The sequence below is a fragment of the Boleophthalmus pectinirostris genome, unplaced genomic scaffold, assembly GCF_026225935.1.
Source record: "Boleophthalmus pectinirostris isolate CB_2022bp ecotype Guang Dong unplaced genomic scaffold, ASM2622593v1 HiC_scaffold_1, whole genome shotgun sequence".
In the NCBI taxonomy this organism is placed as follows: Eukaryota; Metazoa; Chordata; class Actinopteri; order Gobiiformes; family Gobiidae; genus Boleophthalmus; species Boleophthalmus pectinirostris.
Window position 1 is genome coordinate 12,889,222 of NW_026570970.1, and position 16,804 is coordinate 12,906,025.

The 16,804-nt window shown below is 37.9% G+C and overlaps 1 protein-coding gene across 1 annotated transcript in view; it reads right to left on the reverse strand.

Annotated features, from left to right (window-relative positions):
• Positions 1–11,766, reverse strand: part of tanc1b (tetratricopeptide repeat, ankyrin repeat and coiled-coil containing 1b) — a 289,556-nt gene extending 277,790 nt beyond the window's left edge. Inside the window, exon 1 of the mRNA XM_055151328.1 lies at positions 11,644–11,766. The gene's annotated coding sequence lies outside the window, so the exon portion shown is untranslated. The remainder of the gene's footprint in view (positions 1–11,643) is intronic.
• Between the last annotated feature and the right edge of the window lie 5,038 nt (positions 11,767–16,804).

A 16,804-nucleotide genomic window follows, 5' to 3' on the forward strand; every position in this document is an offset into this window, starting at 1 on the left:
CATGGTCTATGTAGTTCCCTCTGTCTTTTTTTTTAGCTATGGCTGCACTATAACTCTTAATTTAAGCAAAGAGACTTGTAATTCGATATATTGTGATGGTCCACGATATTATTGTGAGAACTTTGACAATGCGATATCACGATATTTCGGTTATTGTTACATCTCTAGTCATGATGTATTATGACTCAGATTTTTTTAAACTCAGATATTCTAACAATACAGCTTATAATTTAAAGATATTTGTGCGACCATAAACAAAAACAAAACTGGCATAGTTTAAAAAATGAGAAAGAAGATAAGATAAGAACTAAAAAAAAAAAAAAAAAAAAAGTGATTGTATTTCTGTTAGAGGGGTGAGTATATGAAACAATCTGATGATTTAAAAAAACGTCTAACACTGCAGAAACCTTTAAAAAGGGCATAAAGTGTTATGTTTTGAAAGATATAGAGCTCTGGAATGAATGAATTATGCATTTAATTTTGTTTGTTTTAATTCATATTTTGTCTCTTATATATACAGTAAGTCATAAGTGAAATTGTAAACACAAACTTGCGGTTCATACTAGGGATGGGCATGATTGGTCAATTAATCGATAATTCATCATTAAGAATTTCATCGATTACGTTCATTTTAATCGACAAACCGAATGTAGGTTGCTGTGCGTAGCGTGACCAAACAGGGGTCTGTACATGTAGCTCTCTGCACTCAGAAGGAGACACAAACAGTCGATCAGCCTGCAACGTACTGAAGTGCAAATGCGAACGATGTGCAACAATGACTTGTACAAGAAATTCCACGCTTTCTGTTCCGTTCGGGACAAGTGGGAGGCCATGTGCACAGTGTACAAAGCAGCACATATGTTTCGGTGTCCAGTGGGAAAAAGCTTTGCCAAGTGAGAGTCGCGCAATGTCGATGACGAGTCCCGAGTCCCCACCTCCCACCCCCTGTATGGTGTCCTGGTTTTGACAAATGCAAATATGGTCACACTAACCTGTATTCCACTGAATCATGTCCTTTAGTCCAACCGAAGTTGAACCGCATCAGAGCACAAGAGCTGTATTATTATCTTCGCTTTGTTTATGCAAATTAGCGATGCGGTTTTAAGTTTAGTTTCTGTGAGAGTTGCGCAAAACTGAATTAAACACATTATAATCTAAAACGGGCTGATGTGGCTCTAGAGTGGTCACGGTTTATATGTCGTAAAGTTGAATTTATTTATGCAGATTAGTAGTGCAGATAGTAATAATAATGTTAATGATTAATCGATAATCGATCGTTAATTCTTCCGACGATCGATTAAGAAAATTTCATCGAATGCCCATCCCTAGTTCATACGCTGCTTTCTTTGTTGTTTAACAGGGTTTGGCATTATAAGTACTTTTTTCTTCAGCCTAAACCCTTTCGGTCATAGAACAAAAATGCACGTAACTATAAACTTCATCTAAGACCAAAAGCCACTCATTTGTGTATTAGAAGTGCTACAGGTGACCCAAGCAAAGACTCACAGTTATAATAGAAGCTGTTCTGGTTCTAAATACAAGTCCAGTCATGGTCTAAAGTTCACCAACAGTCAGTCACTCACGCCTCAATACAAGTGACGTCAACACTGTGAGTTTGTAAAGGATCGCGGCTCAGGCTGGACAGTGCAAGTACAACGTGTGTAATTAGTTTCCAGTTATTAAATTATTAAACCATTATATAAAAAATAACCCTTATTTATAAGTATTAGTCTGACCCAGTAAAGTTAAACTGTGTAAGCCCGTGGCACGAAGCGGCACAGAGTTCACTGGTCCGGTCACCTCTCCTACTCTCTTCTCCCCCGCTTTCTCTTTATTCTCTTCCTCTCTTTCACTCTCTGTCTCTTCTCTCACTGTCCTCCTCTCTCGTCTCTCTCTCTTTCTCTCTTCTCTTTCTCTCTTTCACTCTCTCTCTTCCCTCACTACCCCTCTCTCTCTCTTCTCTTCATCTTTCACTCTCTCTCTCTCTTCTGTCATTATGCCCCTCTCTCTTCTCTCCTTCTTCTATCCCTCTTTCTCTCTTCTCTTCCTCTCTTTCACTCTCTCTCTCTTCTCTCACTATCCCCTCTCTCTTCTGCTTTTCTCTACCTCTCTTTTACTCTATCTCTTCCCTCACTATCCCCCCTCACCCTTCTCTCCCTCTTTCTCTCTTCTCTTCTTCTCTTTCACTCTCTATCTCTTCCCTCACTATCCCCTCTCTCTTCTCTCCCTCTTTCTCTCTTCTCTCACTATCCCTCTCTCTCTTCTCTCCCTCTCTTTAACTCTCTCTCTCATTCCTCACGACCCCCCTCTCTCTCTTCTCTTCCTCTTTCACTCTCTCTCTTCTCTCACTATCCCCCTCTCTCTTCTCTCCCTCTTTTACTCTATCTTCCCTCACGATCCTCTCTTTCACTCTCTCTCTTCTCTCCCTCTCTCTTTTTCTCTCTCTTCTCCCCCTCTCCCTCCCTCTTCTCTCGCTCTTTCCCTCTTCTCTCTCAATCTCTCTCTCTTATCTCTGTTTCTCACTCCCTCTTATTTCCCTCCCTCTCTTGCCCTCTTCTCTCTCTTCCTCTATCTTCTATCCCTCTCTTGTCTCCCTCTCCTGCTCTCTCTCCCTCTTTTCTCTCAATCTCCCTCTTCTCTGTCTCGCTCCCTGTTCTCTCTCCTGCTCTCTCTCTTTCCCTCTTCTCCATCTGTCTCCCCCGCTCCCCATCTCTCTCTTTTTCCCAGTTCCCTTCACTCTCTCCCTCTTCCCTTCTCTCCTTCTCTCTCTCTCCTGCTCCATCTCCCTCTTCTCTTCTCTCTTCCCTCTCCTCTTTCTCTCCGGTCTCCAGGGTTTTCTAAAACGCTTGACAAAAATGTAAATCAGTAACATCTGTTTTGAAGGTACTGCGGGCGTGCACGTGCAGCAGATCGGGGTCGGCCTGAGCAGGGGCGAGCACGTGGATCTGACATGTAAACACAAACCGACGGACAAAACTACAAAAGAGACGACGATATAATCAATACGTAACTCTATATCAAGGCTGGAAAGAACATTTATTATAGTTTTGTAATTGGTTCAAGACGATTCGAGATATTTCTGAGCAATAAAACCACCTGTAGTTGAATAAATGTAAAGTAGATCTGTTTAACGTCCAGGCAAAGCAATGACATCTCCATAGAAACAAACAAGTGATGAACCCCCAACCAAAAAGTTACACAGTGCAGCCTTAAGCCACAAAGATTCCTTCATGATTTAAAGGATTTGGCACGGCGTTATCTGCCATTGTAACGGCAATAACACAATTCAAATAAAACTATTATATCTTGTGAACGGGGATTTGAAGGATTTGAGAAGAAAATCCTTCAAATCAGGAATTAATTTGCCTGAAATTCAAGAATAGTAGTGGTAGGAAACAGGCCAGTTGTTTCCTTAGCAGCAGCACAAGTGGTTGTAGTTGAAGTATTAGTAGTAGAAGTAGTAGTAGTATCAACAAAACGGGTATAGCCTTTTGTATTTGAAGCAGTGTTTGATTTCAGTAACTTTTTTTGTTTTTATCCAATAGATCTTGGGACAGAGCTTCAAAAAAACAACAGCTGACATGAGCCAAAACATAAAAGCACGCCAATAAACTAAATATAAATATAATATAAACTGTATTGAAAGGTGTTTATTAATTTTGTACTAATGTTGTCACTAAAGGTAATGACAGATTTTAAAAGTATACTTTTACCTTTATTTATTGTATTAATGAACTTATGAGTATATTGTATGGCTGAAATGTAAATATTATTGTGTAATTATCTCAGCTTGTCTGCGCTAATGGGGATCCTATCAATAAAGAATAAAAAAGTACAAAAGTATTAATCAGTAGTTGTTGGTAGGGATGTAACACTAACCGAAATATCGTGATATTGTATCGCCAAAGTTCTCACAATAATGTCGTGGACCATCACAATATATCGAATTACAAGTCTCTTTGCCTAAATTAAGAGTTATGGTGCAGCAATAGCTAAAAAGGACAGAGGGAACGACATAGGCTCCATTTCAGTGCAGACTACATGAAGAAATAACAGTTCTAAGCACTTTTAAGTCTTAGTTCTTTGGATTAAGTCTTGTCAAGGCATTTTAAGAGGAAAAAGGAGCATATTAACAGTTTTGTTGCCTCCACAAAATATCACAATAAATATCGTACTGTGAGGTTCATACCGTGACGATATCATATCATGAGACTTGGATATTGTTACAAACCCAGTTGTTACGGTTGCTCGATAATGGAAAAGTAACAGTAGTTTTTTTAGTAACACGATGCATTTATTCAGCATTTCTCTCTCTCAAAAAAAACCCCAAAAAATCAAACACTTTGTTATTGATCATTACGCAAAACGTTCTAATTGAAAATAAATATAGGCTACTGTGGAAGTTCGGCATAATAAAAAGGAGCCAACAGCTCCTCACATTTCAGACACAGAAAGTCGGGTCGCTTTATTAACTGAACTCACAACAACAACAAAACGGCTAATGACGGTAAACAGAACAGCGTGCCTCAAACGCCAACGGGTCTTAAAGGGACTGCGACTATACTGTATATAGAGCACAAACCTGAAAACTGAACACGGAACATAGTTAAGCATATAACTAATGTGTCTTTAGTTAGAGGTGAATTATGTATGTAAACATCCACTATACTACACATATATGTACCTCAGTGCAGTTTTGCGGTGTATAAAACAAAAAATGAATAAAATACTTTGAACATGAAATAAGGCATAGAAAAACATAAATGTATCCAGAATAAACTATATATCCAGCTGTTCAACAATCTTTACATTTAAAAAATACAATAAATATACTTATTTATATAAAAAATATCCCAAAATAAACTTAATTACATGAGTTTGGAGATCGTTTGACACACAAATCGCGATCAAAATTCAATTAATTGCGTAGCTTTAGTAGTGGCAGTAGTAAAAGTACTCTTACAGTAGTTATGTGTACTCCTTCCACCTGCGCTGTGTTAGGTTACAGTATTGCGCAGACTTGGATGGGAGCCACCCGTGAGAAAATGAACGGCTGTCAGTTCGTAATGATATAATAAATGAGCTGGAGGGAACGGCGCGATTAAACAGTAAAGACAGCACAGGCCTCAAACGAAACCCGAGCTAACACAACACTCCGCCACACAGCTCGCAGCAAATTGTGAATCTGGACTCCAAACACCATCTATATCCTTATAACTGAGATCAAGTCTGTTTTAATTGGCTTAAGTTGAGATAATTTTAGTTTTAGGACATTTTACCTTTCTACGCCGCCTTGAGCTAACATGAAACCTGAACCGCGGCTTTCGACAGCCCCGCTCCAGGTGCTACTGTTATGAATCTGCTATTTCACATTAAGACCTCACACAACCCCAGCGGTTTTGGCACGTCAAGCAAAATCGAATCTTTTAATCCATTATAACGTCTAGATCTAGAAATGGTGTATTTCAAAGTCCTCAGGATGAGCAGACAGTTTAATTTTAAGATCTCGTTACAATGGCGAGCGCTCGTTGAAATACCTCGTACAATACTAGTCGTGTCAAATGCAAGTTCAGCGAGTACACGGGACAAATGCGTAGGATCCTATTGCCTATTTCTGTTAAAATATGGGTGTACGGTGCTGTAGTCCAACAACTATAATTTCTGCGTGGGCTACGTCTGGACAGTCTTCACAGGGTTGACACAAAAATCCTCCAAAAAACTAACATTTCTTTAGAATTCTCACAATTGTCATCCAACACAACTTAGGACAATGGCTGGAAGTCAGAGGAAGCAATAAGAGAACACAGTGTAACATGAGGATACATACTTGAACCCACAGTCTTACAGCAGAATCAGCATTTATTTTTCTTGGACTAACCACCATTTACTGGAAATTATGCAACACTTATTAATACAGGAATATAGACACCAAGAAAGTATTGTTTAAAAAGGTGTCAGTCTATGTAACATATCATATTTTTCAGACTTTAAGGCTCACTAGATTATAAAGTCCAATATCAATAATGTTGAATTCTCTCATCAATTTTCATACATAAGGCGCACCAGGATTATAAGGCACATTAAGAAAAACAGTCGACACTTGAGACTAATCTCTTAGCCCAGGCATCCATTGGTAGATGTGGCATAATTCGCCCGGCGTTTTCTCCCTGTCTTAGTGAATGTGAATTATGAATGTGAATGTGGGTGGATCATTTAAGTTTGTTTTTTTATTTCTAACGAGGACGACTCAAATATACATTGAGTAATAATGTGTTTAATGCAGCTTTGTGCACATTTGTTTACGTTTTACAGAAACAAAACTTAAAACCACATGGCTAATTTGCATAAATTATAAGCACTGAAAAAAACAGCTTGCTCCTTGTGCGCTGATGTGGTCAGCTTCTGTTGGACTAACTCCGCAAGGCTCCTGACTACGGTAGCCGTAAAGCTCCAACAATCCATCAAGTGGTGCAGCTTCGTACTAAAACATTTTGACAGATTTTTGAGCGCCATGTACCGCATAAAATCGGTTCGAGGTCAGTAAGCACAACCAGAATTAATACATAAGGCTGTCGATTTTTAAGAAAATTTTAAGGATTTTAAGTGCACCTTATAGTCAGAAAAATACAGTAACTGGTAGAAGGTCTGCCTCTCTTTCGTCTCCCTGGAGATCAGGGACGTCAGACAGGGGAGTCAAACTGTACTGTTTACCAAGGGCCCAGTGCATGGGGGCGCCCAACAAGATGAGTTGTATCTAGGGCCTAGAATTTGGTGCTACACCCCTGATGAAGATATTATTGTTCTGTCTGAAATGTTCCACAGTATCGCCTTAAAGATATCTATCTTCGTAGAGACAACCAAATGATGCCACCAGGGCAAAGTGACAGGTCAGATCTGTGAGAAGCAGCTCTTCTCTTCTCTTCAAAACCACGAGGGCTGCACGATATTGGAAAAATATCTGACTTTGCAATTATGAATGATTTTCGATTTATGGTTTCAAAATAGAATTCTATTCAAAGCTCAGAAGAATTGGCAAAAAGACAAGAAACACGTGTATTTTAGAACATGTTTGTACAGAGTTAGCAGTTCTTTATGCATAATAAGACAATAATATTAAGGATATGTTATTGTTTAGGAAATGATTGCACTTAAAAAAATGTAGCCTTTGTGATTTGTTCCCATGTGCTTCCTTTCAAATTGTGATTTCTATTCAATTTTGATTACTCTTACAACCCTAAAGTCCACCATTTCATATTGCCATGAAAATGTTCAGACGAATAACAGTTTATATAAATTCAGTGGCCTATTATGAAGCCTCCCTTAAAATAGCCTTTTTGCTCTGTGTGTGAATGGTGATTGTCAGGTTTCTGGCTCTGCTCGCTGTCCCTCCTTGGTCACAATAAGGGCCCAATAGCAGCCAGCATCTGTCAGAGGCCAACTGGCTCTGGACCATGGGAACCAGGATTTAGGAGATGTCCAGGAAACCTCTTGCAGGGCTTTCAATCAGATGAGTGGACCAACAGCACAATCACTGGTCTGGGAGGAGGCAGGAGTTGTTTTAGCCAAGTCACAAAAGCATGGAAATCAGCTCTAATGCTCGTTTAATTGGGTAAAAAGTGAAATCATGCTACGAGAATGGTGAGGTAATGTCTAAAGCAGCATTTTGTTCAACTTAACTAATCATAATTTATTAAACTCATCTATCTGGTCAAAACTACCTTGTAATTCTTTGCATTCTTACTGTGAGTAGGGTCACCTCTACAGAGATCTGACTTGTAACTTGGCTACACAACCTCCACCTATACATCTGCATGGAGATAGATTTATTGCAATGATGTGGAACATTTCTAGCCAGACTGGCGCCACCTAGTGCCTCCCCTCAATTTAATTTCCCTCCAGCGACTAGGTCAGGACGACGGTTTGCAAGAAGTGCGAGTCCAGGCACCAGCCAATCAGTGAAGAGCCATAAATTCTGCGTTGACAACGAATCGAGATGGAGGATTTAAAGCCGGAACAAAGAGAATGTTTGGTGAATTTTATCTAGGGGAAAGACGTTATTGCCCTTCTTCCTATGAGATTTGGGAAAAGCTTAATACACCAGTTAGCCCAGTTAGTGGCACATTACATACGTCACAACCAAAAAGCAGCGACTGGTTAAACAAAAAAAGTACCTGCCTACCGTTGAGCGAACGAATCCTAATGCTGCGAGGTCAGACGGTTTCCACAAAATGAAACCGGATGATGAATCAGGCTAGAACATTCCAGGTAAAGCAATAAAATCTCCAATCATCCTCCTTTACCAGAAATGTTACATAGTGCCCTTTAACTGAAATGGACATACACACAAACATACATAACACTTTTAGAGTTGCAATGACAATGTTGTGCATATGGTCTTCCTATAGAGCAGGCAGCTGGTTTCAAAGGAAATATTAATCACATTTTGTTGAACTATTTACTTAGTCACCTGCTTGTCTCCATGGAAGTGTTAGCTTTGCCTGGAATATTACACAGTATGACATTATGCCAAGGAACAGGTCAGATCTACGGAGAGAGGACCATATTCATAGCAAGAATGCATGTTTTCTATGTATTTTTAAGGAATAACACTTGAAATAAACTAAAGTATAATGCTTTCTTGAGGAAGTTCTACCCTTCATAAACTAGAATGGACAATAAATAATAAAAGAGTGTTCCAGTGATGATTTTGATTAAAACTATTGTCTTTTTAGAGGAACCAAATGATTCAAATTCCTCTACTTGCAGTCATTATGTCGTGACACTATCAACAAACTTATGACTAAGAGCATTTATCAGCAAGTACACTTCGCGCATGACCTCACCCAGTTTACAGATCAAAGGCGTTTATCAAAAGGACAGACCATAAATATAATTTCCAAGTACCTGGCATAGTCATCGGGTAATCCCAGTTCAAATATGCATTAAACACTAAAATATCCTTCAATCGCTCAATCTGTGGTCTAACTAGATTATAGTTCTTCCGACGCCAGTGCACTGAGCGATCTGGGCTGGGCACCTCTGGTTTGCAAACCACTGCTACGGCCAATCTCCAAAACACAGAGTAAAAAACAGCTTCAAACAGGACCACACAGCTCTGAGCCAAAAACTGACCTATTAAAAGTCCATGGGGTAGTCTTTAGGAAGGGAGAGACCCAGATGAGATTAAGTGCTTTGGCAAACTCGGAAGCTGGCAAATGATAGGCAAGTAGAATGAGTGATAAGAATGGTGTTTTAATTTGGGTGGGCCTTGGCAGTTCAAATTTCCTTTTAAAGCTACCATATTAGGCTTTTTTTCTGGTTATAATGTTGTTTCCTCATCACAAACACACTTGAAGTTGCGTTTTGTTTCATTCACACGTTTTAATTAACACACAAACCTGCATATTTAGTCTGAGTTCTTCTCAAACACAAAACACTCTGTTCCAACTTGTCAAGCCATGCGGTAATACAGAAAGTGCTCCACGGTGTTTTCAAACTGCACGCACCTTCACTAGAATCATTTGGATCATTATTTCCCAAAGACTGGGTTGTGACTCTAAGGTGGGGAGAGATTTTTTGGCTCACCTTGTCACAATCTGAATGTAGGTCTGCAATATATACATACATCGCCACGCACCCCAAATCCTCACTTTTTTGGCAGCACCAGCACTGTGGGAAACACTGATTACCTTTTTTCCTTCTTTAAAACTTGAGTACCGTATTTTTTGGACTATAAGGCACACTTAAAATCCTTTAATTTCCTGAAAATTTGACAAAATCGCTTTATAATCCAGTGCGCCTTCTGTATGAAAATAGACTAGAGAATTCAACATTACTGATATTGCGTCTTATAATCCGGTGCGCCTTATAGTCCAAAAAATACAGACTATATGAGGATATTTTATCGTGATCAACAATAAAATATCCTCATTAATGTTCAATAATGGACACAAATTTATTTTGTGATTTAAGAATAATGTCTATTGACTTGAGTTGCAAAGATTTGTGACTTTTAAAATATGGGTCCCCAGAAAAAAACCTTGGGAAACACTGATTTGGATCATTTCAGACCTGGAATTGCCAAACTTTACTGAACTAAAGGTAAATGTTAGCTGTTAACTTGAAAGCTACCACTCCATGACATAAAAAGCTGGAACTGGGCATTTCGTTTTGAGCTTTAGAGATGTAGACAGACTAATAATGCAGGATTACTCAAACATGTGTGAACTAAACAAAACACAAGTCCTCCAGGTATGTTTTTGACAAGGTAACAACATTATAACATGTCTTAGAACTCGCAAAAGTCAATTTTGTGTAATATAGGACCTTGACGTAGTTATATCAATCGACATAAACATCAGAGGGAAGTTTACCAATGAATAGGGATGTAACAACAACCAAAATATCATGATATCGTATCGTCAAAAGTCTAATAATAATATCGTGGACCATCACAATAACTCGAATCACAAGTTTCTTTGCTTAAATTCATTGTTATGGTGCAGCAATAGCTAAAAAAACATCGGGAACTACATCGACCATGATCCTTTGCTCAGATTTGGTGCAACTACATGAAGAAATAGCAGTTTTATGCACTTTTAAGTCTTAGTTGCTTGAATTAAGTCTTGTCAAGGCATTTAAAAGGAGAAAAATTTTGTTAGTTTCCACAAAATATCGCAATAAATACCCTACCATGAGATGTATATCGTGAAAATATCGTACCGTGAGATTTGGATATCGTTAAATCCCTACCAATTAATACAGGCTACTTTAAACTGTACTGTTGTATTCATCAAGTAGTAAGTATGTGAAATAAGTAGGACTATTTTGTACTCATTTGAACAATTTGCAATTTTAGACTTTCCGTTTAGGCTAACTTTACCATTTTGTGTAAGAACTCAAGAAGCAAGGAAAAAGGCAAACCAGGAAAAAGTCATTATCCTAATTCGGTAATGTAATTGGGCCACATGTGGAAAATAGATCAATGGTATGGGAAGGTAAAGCACATCTAAGCCAACATTCAGAATCAATACGCAATAAGAAAAACATTACAGACATAGCAGCCCAGCTTTTCCGTGGCAGGTGTCCTTGGATTAGTTTATAAACCTTTCTAAACTTTTGCTGTCCTCAGTCAAACTCAGGAGCCACCACCACGGTACATCAGTGCGTCTCTCCAGTCTGCTGCTCCAAAAGTTTTGAAAATGGGCTTCTGCTGCTGCACTATAAATGGTGTCCTAATCAGAAATGTCCCAAATGTTCTGCCAAGTGGATCATTCATGAAACTAGCCTTGGCATAATCAAACAACTACAGCTTTTATTTAAGAATTGCCCCATCAGGAAGACAAGAAGAAATCTACGCGCGGTTTGTTTACATTGGCTTGTAAGTTACTCCACGTTACGCAGAGGGAATAGTTTTAAGATACAAACTTACTGAAGCGAGTTGTTGTAAATATCGATCGCCCCGGGTAACAGTCCGCTGTCAGTCCTCTGGCTGCTGCTAAAAATGGGCATGTCCAGACATTCCACCGGGAAAATGCCACTAAACTCTTGAGTGTAGTTTAGCGCTACTTTAAGGACACCACAACCGCGACGCACGGCGAAAACAAAACATTTACGCACAAAACCACGCGTCAAAAGTCTTACCTGGTAAATTTCATGGATGGTAAAGTTCCAAAAGTGTTTTCCCCAAACTTCTAGCGTCTATCTATCTCCACACGGACGCATTCCCACTTGCTCCAGAAGCGGTAGGCTAAACTCCAAGGTAGGTCCGCACTCCCGGGCTGTGCTCCTCCTCCTCCCTGGCGTGAGGTCATCCGTGGGGCTGGGGCGGGTACGGGCTGCTGGCTGGGGCTGGGGCTGGGGCAGAGACGCGCCGCTCTCTCAGATGATCACCCCGGACACCCCCACCTCCCGTGCGCCATTCACAGGGCAGCATGCCTCATGGACATGCCAGGATGCGCCATACATGAATTAGGACACGTGTAAAGTGGCCCGGGTGGCGGAGGGATATGCACGTAACTGGGGACAAAGATATGATACGATAGTGAGTAAAAGTGTTACTTTTACTCAGCCTAAAGACCATTGTTTTGTACTGCACCATTAGCCTATAAAACTCAGTATAATTTAAGTAGTGGATGTGGATCAGTTCACTACCAACCTTGCACCTTGACAAAGTAGTCTATTTATTTTTTTACTTAATTAAATTTATATTTTTTCTGCTTTCCTTTCAGTGAACTACTTTTTTGCAGAGACAAAGTGAGAGCAACATTTGTCATCTTTTTGACTTTAAAATTGATAAAGGATTAAAGAAAACAGACAAAAAGTATCCTACACTTTTATAGTTGCTCTCTAATACATAGGTTGTTAATATCTCAGCCTGCAATAATTTTTTTTTGGGATTTGAACATGGCTATAGTTTGCTATTTGCTATAAATTGTGAGTTATATATTACATTTAAACACTGGATATGGAGACAATTAGTGTGAGTAAAAAGTCTATATTGTGTCATGTGTTTTGACATCCTTTTGAAACACCAAACTACTCTTAGATCATAGTAAAAGTGTTACTTTTACTTACCCTAAAGACCACTGTACGAGATCATTAGCCTACAAACCTTGCACCCTGACATATTAGCCTGTTTATTTTTTATTTAATTCAGTTTACATTTTTTCTGCTTGCCTTTCAGTGAATTACTTTTTTGCTGTCAGCACAACACCGACAAGAAAGTGAGAGCAAAAATTGTCATCTTTTTGACTTTAAAATTAATATAAGATTAAAGAAATACTATATGATTTGGACAAAAAGTAGCCTACACTTTCGTAGTTTCTCCCTGATACATAGGTTGTTAATATCTCAGCCTGCAATATATTTTTGGATTTGGACATAATGGTTATATAGTTTGCTGTTTGCTATAAATTCTGGGTTATATATTACATTTAAACATTGCGTATGGAGACAATTAGTGCGAGTAACAAATCTATATTGTGTTATGTCTTTTAACATCCCTTTTCCACAATTTACTTCAAACCTTTCACGCTGAAAAAGTAGCCAATTTATTTTTTATTTAATTGCATTTAATTTTTTCTGCTTGTCTTTCAGTGAACTACTTTTTTGCTCTCAGCACAACACAGACAAGAAAGTGAGAGCAAAAATTGTCATCTTTTTTCTTTAAAATTGATATAAGATTATGCCCTTGCCTTGTAAGAAAGTAATAATAAGGAACTGGCTGAAGGATGACTGTTTAAAATTACAGTAATGGACAGATATAATGGAGGAAATTTATGGGATGGAAAAAATAACCTATTATTTGAGACTGAAAGCTGCTAAATTTGAAAAGTGATGGTTCAAATGTTCTATTTACAAAGCTCACTCGAATGTATGAGGTATTTATTTTTCACTTTTATTGTAGAACCCCACAGACTGTTCTTTTATGTTCATTTGTTAAAATTTTGAAAAAGCACAAATAAAAGTCCACACTTTTGTAGTTGCTCCCTGATACATATGTTGTTAATATCTCAGCCTGCAATACTTTTTAGCATTTGTACATAATTTTTATATAGTTTGCTGTGTTTGCTATAAATTCTGGGTTATATTTAAACACTTTGCCATTTAAACACTGGATATGGAGACAGTTAGTGCGAGTAACAAGTCTATATTGTGTTATGTGTTTTGACATCCCTTTGAAACACCAAACTACTCTTAGTTCTTAGTAAACGTGTTACTTTTACTTAGCCTAAAGACCACTGTACGGCATTATAAGTCTATAACACTGTAAACTTTGCACCCTGACAAAGTAGCCTGTTTATTTTTTATTTAATTCAGTTTACATATTTTCTGCTTGCCTTTCAGTGAACTACTTTTTTGCTGCCACACAACACAGACAAGAAAGTGAGAGCAACATTTGTCATCTTTTTGTCTTTAAAATTAATATATGATTAAAGAAATACTATATGATATTGGACAAAAAAGTATCCTACACTTTTATAGTTGCTCCCTGATACATATATGTTGTTAATATCTCAGCCTGCAATACATTTTTGGATTTCAACATGGCTATAGTTTGTTATTTCCTATAAATTCTGGCTTATATATTACATTTAAACACTAGGTATGGAGACAATTTGTGCAAGTAACAAGTCTATATTGTGTTACGTCTTTTGACATCCCTTTGAAACACCAAACTACTCTTAGTTCTTTGTAAAAGTGTGACTTTTACAGGCCACTGTACAGCATCATAAGCCTATAACACTACAAACAATTCACTACAAACCTTTGCACCCTGACAAACATATTTATTTATTTTTTTTATTAAATTTCAATTTTTTTCTGATTGTCTTTCAGTGAACTACTTTTTTGCTCTCAGCACAACACAGACAAGAAAGTGAGAGCAACATTTGTCATCTTTTTGACTTAAAAATTAATGCAAGATTAAAGAAATACTATATGATAATGGACAAAAAGTATCCTACACTTTTATAGTTGCTCCCTGATACATATGTTGTTAATATCTCAGCCTGCAATACATTTTTGGATTTGAACATAATGGTTATATAGTTTGCTATTTGCTATAAATTTGGAGACAGTTAGTGCGAGTAAAAAGTCTATATTGTGTTACGTGTTTTGACATCCCTCCCTACTCTTAGTTCTGTTTTATGGAATGGAGAATTATTTAAATACTGATTTTCATTAAGCATGGAGCACATTAAACGTCCAAAAGATTATTTAAATACATCGATTGTACAAGAAATGTTAAATTATGCATGAATTATGTGTGTTTGTTTGTCCCTTGTAACACTGAAGTATACTCCCTTGGATTAAGTGGTCCATAAACAAGATCTATCATCCATCACATCTAAAGACCAACAGCACCACCTGGGCTGGTTCAACATTAGTATGCGTCTCTCACTTCCTCCATCATAACTCAGTGAAGGTCTCTGTGCTTATAATGCACGTCACCACACAACCATTTTATACCAGCTGACTAAACAACATCAAACTCAAGGTTAGTACATGCTTTGGTTATTAGGGGTGTAAACAATATCAACATATATATGGGACTGTTATTTTTTACAGTATTTGTGCGTTTCAACCTGGCAACCGTCCAAAGATAGTGTATTTGTGAAGTTTAAATCAAAATATTATATCTCTTGAATGGAGAAAGTACAGTGTAAGGAGTCTTTGGGCTCATATTATATTATTTTTTGATCTGTTATAATGTTGTTTCCTCATCAAAAACTTACCTGGAGCAGATTTAGTTTAGTTTAGTCTTCCTCTATAAACAGTGTTGGGAGGGTTACTTTTAAAATGTATTCCCCTACAGATTACAGATTACATACCCCAGAATGTAGTTTGTAACGGAATCCATTAAGTTACTTAAGGTGAGTAATGTAATCTGAATACTGTGGATTACTTGATTTGCTGTACAGAAGCAAAGACCAGGATATCGTAACATAAAATGTTTTATCTGCTATAAGACAATGAAAAGTCCAGTCTTTACTTAACCAGATTAAAAATATTATTGATAGAAAAGGTGGAGACACGTCCGCGCAGCATCGTTTAGTCCTGTTAAATCCTGTTTTAGTTCTGGTTTAGTTCTGGTTTAGACGTGGTTTTAGACCTGTTTTAGTCCTGTTTAGTCGTGGTTTAGTCGTGGTTTAGACCTGGTTTTAGACCTGTTTTAGATCTGGTTTAGATCTGGTTTAGATCTAGTTTAGATCTAGTTTAGACCTGGTTTAGTCCTGGTTTAGTCCTGGTTTAGACCTGGTTTAGACCTGGTTTTAGACCTGTTTTACACCTGTTTTAGACCTGGTTTAGATCAAGTTTAGATCTAGTTTAGTCCTGGTTTAGTCCTGGTTTAGATCTAGTTTAGACCTGGTTATAGTCCTGGTTTAGTCCTGGTTTAGACCTGGTTTTAGACCTGGTTTAGTCCTGGTTTAGACCTGGTTTTAGACCTGGTTTAGACTTGTTTTACACCTGTTTTACACCTGTTTTAGACCTGGTTTAGATCTAGTTTAGATCTAGTTTAGATCTAGTTTAGATCTAGTTTAGTCCTGGTTTAGATCTAGTTTAGACCTGGTTTTAGTCCTGGTTTAGTTTCCAGCAATGAGTGGAATTACCAAAAAAAAAAAAGGGGGGGAGGGGGTGTAGCCCAAAATACCACCATGTAATCCATTTATTTCAACCAAGTAACTGTAATCCAATTACCACTCACTGAAACAGTAACTGTAACTGAATACAGTTACTCATAATTTGTACTCTGATTACGTAACTCCAGTACATGTAATCTGTTACTCCCCAACACTGTTTATAAAATCGAAAACACTCTATTCCACCTCCAACCTTCACTAGAATCATTTGGATGAGTTCAGCCCTGAAGTTGCCAATCTCTAATGAACTAAAGCTAAAACTTCCACTAGTTAACAGCTACATCTGAGCTTTGGAGAAGTAGACAGACTAATAATAAAGGATTACTCAAACATGCGTGAATGAAACAAAACACTCCGCAGTTTTTCGATGAGGTAACAGCATTGTAATATTCTATTCATGGCTCGAAGCTCACAAGAGTCAATTTGGTGTAATATAAGAACTTTAACATCCGATTCTTTGCTATTGTGTCAGTCTTTTTTCATTTGGTGGCTTTTCAAGAATGCGGTTATGTCATGCTTCCAGATGGGGAACAAGAGGCAGTTTTCTCTATTGTTCGTACAGTATTTCTTCAACCCAAAAAGAAAATGACAAAGTTCGAGTATCATAGTGTGTATAGTGGCCAACCAGATATTTTCAGATCAATTTAAGGTGCTTTATG